Here is a 6000-nt window from a genome sequence, read left to right on the forward strand (position 1 = left end):
AAAAGGAAACTAGAAAGCAAAAGGCCACGACAGGGTGCGAAAAGGAGATGTGTGTTGCAGGCACAGTCTGGGCAAGAGAAGAGAATACGGATGTAGGATGAGGAAGGGATGGTTGGGGGGGTGAGTGTCAGAAGGGGAAAAGTAAAGGTAGGTGACTCTTTGTGTGGGCATCTCCCAAGAGATCAGCCTCTCAACCTTGCTCTCATGCTCCTACCCCTGCTGATTCCTCCTCTGACAGGCCCTACTTCCTGAGGCCATGAGAGCTCTCAGAAGGCATGTTTAATGGGATGGGTCTGAAAGCTCAGCCCATGTTCCTGGAAAGAACATGGAGTTCTCAGAACAGCCTGAGCTGGGGAGAGCAAGGAAAGCGAACCAAGCAGCATAGCCTGGAGCTTTCATGCCTGGGGTTCTGCCCTGTTCTTTGACCATCTGTAGGACAAGCCCCAGGGTCCACTCAGGCGCCTGGGGAGATCCCCAACTCAAAGTCCTAAGGGCCAGAATTAACTGAGTTGAGTCTCTTACCTAAAGGATGTATAAGAGGAAGGAGGATTGTCATCAGTGAACTAAAGAAACCAAATGTGCAGAGAGTCTGAAAACTAGAATAGGGCTTAGTTCTATCTGTTCTCCAGAGAGATGGCAAATGTACTAATTTGTTTTCCCAGCAGGAGTGCCCAAGAATTGTCCCTTTTCCTGTACCTATGCCACCACTATGTTATTATTTTAAGTTATTTCTGTTGAGTGGGCAGGTAAACAATGATATCACACCGCTTTTATCTATATTACCTTTAGAAGAAAGGGGAAAAAAGATCTCCAAATGTTTAATGACTATTTATTTCTTTTGTTAATTTTCTGTGTCCCTGGTTTATTTTTCTTCAGGTATGTTCATCTTTAACTTATTAAATAGACAGAACTCTTCACATATTGAAGACAGAAACCCTTTCTCAGCAATAGTAAATGCTTTTCTTCAGTTGTGTGTTTAACACCGTGCCCTGATCTAATCATAATGAAAATAATAATGGCAGATACCATTTAATTATTGGAGCACCTGGGTGGCTCAGTCAGTTAAGCTTCCAACTTCAGCTCAGGTCATGATCTCTTGGTTCATGAGTTTGAGCCCCACGCCAGGCTCTGTGCTGACAGCTCAGATCCTGGAGCCAGCTTCCGATTCTGTGTCTCACTCTCTCTACCCCATCCCTGCTTGTGTTCTCTCTCTTTCTCAAAAATAAATAAATAAACATTAAAAACCTGATTTATGATCAGGAGACTATAGATGCTGGAGAGGATGTGGAGAAACGGGAACCCTCTTGCACTGTTGGTGGGAATGCAAATTGGTGCAGCCACTCTGGAAAACAGTGTGGAGGTTCCTCAGAAAGTTAAAAATAGACCTACCCTATGACCCAGCAATAGCACTGCTAGGAATTTACCCAAGGGATACAGGAGTACTGATGCATAGGGGCACTTGTACCCCAATGTTTATAGCAGCACTCTCAACAATAGCCAAATTATGGAAAGAGCCTAAATGTCCATCAACTGATGAATGGATAAAGAAATTGTGGTTTATATACACAATGGAGTACTACATGGCAATGAGAAAGAACGAAATATGGCCCTTTGTAGCAACGTGGATGGAACTGGAGAGTGTGATGCTAAGTGAAATAAGCCATACAGAGAAAGACAGATACCATATATTTTCACTCTTACGTGGATCCTGAGAAACTTAACAGAAACCCATGGGGGAGGGGAAGAAAAAAAAAAGAGGTTAGAGTGGGAGAGAGCCAACGCATAAGAGACTCTTAAAAACTGAGAAGAAACTGAGGGTTGATGGGGGGTGGGAGTGAGGGGAGGGTGGGTGATGGGTATTGAGGAGGGCACCTTTTGGGATGAGCACTGGGTGTTGTATGGAAACCAATTTGACAATAAATTTCATATATTGAAAAATAAATAAATAAAAACTAAAAAAAACACCTGATTTATGGAATCAGACCATCCTTGTTTGTTCCTGGGGGACCACTTATTATGTGTGTGACTTTGTATATTTCCTGAAGTCTTTATGCTTTATGCTTCAATGATGCTTTCTTCATCATTGAAGCAGGGATAATAATAATCTACCTCATGGAGGTTGCTCTGAGAATAAAGAAACCATATGTACATTTTAGACAAGCGCCTGGCACATTATAAGATCTCAGTTGGTAATTAAATATTGCTATTACCTATTAACCATCCCTGTGGTAATTATCATATGTGATCTTGAAAAAGTTTAACATATTAATAAACATGAAGGTCTGCCAGTTCTCTAGTTGCCGGAGTAAAAAGGATGCATTCCATGTGTGTGACGCCTCTTCTAACATCTCAGCCACTCTCGTGTTTTTGGAAACATGAGTCCCTCTTGCAGTGTGTTTACTTCCAGGGAGTTTGAAGACAACAATGCCGCCTTGCTAGTTTGGGACACTGCGAACGAAGTTCAGAGTCAGTCGGAGTTAAACTGACTTGTTTTGCCCCAGTGTTGTCTGCAAAAGTTCTGAACACATACGCAGCAACCTTTTTTCCCCTCACTGGGACTAGAATTAGAATGTTCTATAACTAGAAGGAAAGATTTTAAGCCATCTAATCTAGTGGTGTTCAAACTTCAAACCACATCGCAAACCTAATGCTTGTAAAAGTCCTGTATGCTGTAGTCGTATCCCAGATCTATAGAACCCAAATCTCCTGGACCAGGGCCCAGGGATTCGTATTTGATAACAGCTCCTACGGCTAGTAAATTTGTTAGGGTAAGGCTAGGCTAATGGAACAAAATATGGTGAATTTAAAAATATACATATTGGGGCACCTGGGTGGCTCAGTCAGTCAGTTAAGCCTCTGACTCTTGATTTCAGCTCAGGTCATGATCTCACAGTTCGTGAGTTCGAGCCCTGCGTCAGGCTCTGCCCTGACAGTGGTGAGCCTGCTTGGGATTCTCTCTCTTTCCCTCTCTCTCTCTCTAAATAAATAAATAAAAATGTAAAAAATGTATATACATATGTATTTCTCTCTCATATAATTAAGCAGTCCAGATTGGTGAGATATCTCTGCTGCACACAGTTATTCAGGTACATGCCTTCCTTCCCTTTTGGTGTTCAGCTCATTCCTAGAACGTTCCTAGAACACTATTATCATCTAAGGGATGAAAGGTGAGTCACACTCATGTCCATTTTGGGGATCTAGCAGTTGGGAAGAAAAAAAAAAGCACAGAGGAGGCCAGTTCCATGTCACAAAACCTGGATGTAGAAGTGGCACACATCCCTCCTGCTCAGAGATCCTGGGAAAAGAAGTCTGGCTGGGCAGCTCCGTGCCTCACTGTACCTCTTTGGCTTGAGGCCGAGCGGGTAGTTTGGGGCAGGCAACCAGAGAACACCACCACACTGATCCTGATGGCTATCCAAGTCAGAGAGCCCCGAGATCTAATCCAGCCTCCTCATCACGTAGATAAGGACAGTGATGTGAAGTGAGTTGGGGGTGGGGGAGCATGACGAGGCAGTAAAACATATGAGGACTTATCTGTGATGTCACAAAGGCTCCCCTTACTTCAGCATCACCCTGGGCCTTGGGAGTCAGGACTTGTTTCGCTTCAGAATTGTTGATTAAAGGGAATTTAGTGCCCTTCATGTTGGGAAAGCAGAGGGAATGGCTAAAGACAAGATGGGTATTACTTTTGTGCTACATACCCCCCTTAGTATCCCTTTCTCAAAACTCTCTATCATTACATTCCCAGCTTCCTTTCTCTATCCAACTCTCCCTTCTGTGGCCCTTGGGATTGGATCTGTCTCCTTTATTCCCTCATTTCATTCCCTCTAATGTCTCTCTGTAGCTGCAGAGAAATGACACATATCTACCCTCGGTTATCTTTCTAGGAAGTCCAAGAGACACTTGTTTGGCCCTTTGTAGCCAGGCGGGCTTGTGCAGTTGAAGGGGCTGAGGTGACAGAATGAGACCATGAAGAGGAAGCCTATCAGGACCAGCCCACCAACGGAGTGAAGACAAGGAGGTGAGTTCTGGGGACTGTGAAGACAGCAGCCTTAAAGCAACAGAAGATGGACAGTGCTGGGGTCAGGCTAGGTGAGATGAGAATGGAGCATTAGTAGCCTTGGAAGCCAGGCCAAGAAATTTAGGTGTAAAGCTACAAGAAAAATGAAAGGGAAAAAAAAAAAAGCTCTCTGTGGTTTGGGAACAGAGAAGGGACATTACAAAGACTCAAGGTTTTAAAATGTGAAATCCCTTGCCTATCATCATCATGAGGGACCTCAGGCTGCACATTATGTCAAAGGGGTGACAGGCTTTGAGGGTGGGAAATGCCAGTAGTTAGGAGTCTCAACTCTCGATGGCATCTCCACATTTGACATCTTTCAGACTTCACAGTATGATGATTAGATATACCCTGGGAGCTCCCAATTCCTTCAGAGAAGTGGAAAGATTTGGTCTTAAGACTCTTTAGAGGATGGTCCTGGCCTAGAAAGAGGTATCTATTATGGCTCTTTGCTCTTCTCTTCTGGTGAAGGAAGAAGTCTGTACTAAATTCTGAACGAGGCTGGATTTGCGTTTTCTTTGCATATTACCAAAAAACTTTGCCAGAGCTTGAATAGTTATTGTCTCTGGGGCTGACATGCCCATCACCCAGAGCTTGACTCTACAGTAGGACTGTACTGTAGGGAAGAAGTGACTCAAATGGAACCAAGTTGGAACCAAGAAGAGACCCGATGGACCGCTCTGCTCTGGAGAACCTGTCCCATGTGTGATGAGTGGCTGGTAGCACCAGCCTTGCCACATAGAACTATCCCCAGAATGGACCCCAGGGAGCATACCTCTCCTCCAGGGCTCTAGGTTCTCCTCCTATGGAGAAGAAAACTCTGGGTACCAGGCATTTCCCTCTATCACCTTCTCCTCTGGCTGCCAAGAGAAAATTGAGTGCTAACTACACACCTATTTGGCCAAGCTCATAGTGACTATTTAAGCAGGCACCATACTGACAAGGAAAACCCAGCTGAAAGATATAAAACTATCTGCCCTAATGCTGCATATTGGTTGATTGTCAGAGTCTTGCAGTTTTAATAAAATGAGAATCCTGCACATGATGTGAAAAGCATTAGGAAAATTGATATATTAAGAGTGCTGTACAGTAAGAAAAGTGTTACAGTGATGTAACATTTGCTATACATGTATTTATTTAAAATCAGGACATTAAAAGAGTGGTCTCAGGATGGAGAGAACAGGAACACAAAAGCACCCACTAAGGAACAAGATAATTGCCCATACTTTGTGTAGAGTGTTGAACCCTAAAACTTACAAATAAACAATTGGTAGTGAAAAAAAAAAACCAATACAACATCAGAAACAGGATCGAAGACTAACCCTGCCTAGTACTTGGCAGAGATGTCCTGTTTCCCATCTTTCTACCTGCTCTATTTCTCCATGGCTTGCATCCCTCTCCCGCAGTCCCAGGGAATCAAGACCATGCTGAGTAAAAATTGCAATAAGAGCTTTATCATTCCATCTGTAGCAACTTGTGACATAGATAGGGACAAGGATGGAGGAATGGGGCTTGCATAGGGCCGGAGCTGTTGACTGAGGGCAACAGCTAAGCCAAAAAGCATCTTTTTCTTCTGGCATCTTCTGGAGGACAGGCAGCACCTGGTTGCATGGGTGGGTGCTCACATTTTTGAGCATGGATGCACACACTTATTTGAAAAACGGAGATAATAGTATCCCCTATGCTCATTCATTATTTCTCTGAATAGTCTCAGAGGCAGTACAATTAACTTTCAATTATCAGTATTTGTTTTGGGCCTTTTCTCTTAATTTTGTCAGGTTGGATGGACTCTGCTTCTTGGCTTAATAGCTGAGCTAGGATAGAATTTGGTCTGGTTCCAAGAAAGTGTGTGTGTGTGTGTGTGTGTGTGTGTGTGTGTGTGAGAGAGAGAGAGAGACAGAGACAGATACAGAGACAGAGAAGTGGGGCGGAGAGAGGGG

At 43.8% G+C, this 6000-nt stretch overlaps 1 protein-coding gene across 3 annotated transcripts in view; it reads right to left on the reverse strand.

The window, feature by feature from the left end:
- RNASE9 (ribonuclease A family member 9 (inactive)) overlaps positions 1–3500 on the reverse strand; it is a 73423-nt gene extending 69923 nt beyond the window's left edge. For all 3 annotated transcript variants that reach the window (XR_006293042.1, XM_043554200.1, XM_043554199.1), the window contains exon 1: positions 3340–3500. The gene's annotated coding sequence lies outside the window, so the exon portion shown is untranslated. The remainder of the gene's footprint in view (positions 1–3339) is intronic.
- Between the last annotated feature and the right edge of the window lie 2500 nt (positions 3501–6000).

Source organism: Prionailurus bengalensis, chromosome B3 (genome assembly GCF_016509475.1).
Source record: "Prionailurus bengalensis isolate Pbe53 chromosome B3, Fcat_Pben_1.1_paternal_pri, whole genome shotgun sequence".
Classification (NCBI taxonomy): Eukaryota; Metazoa; Chordata; class Mammalia; order Carnivora; family Felidae; genus Prionailurus; species Prionailurus bengalensis.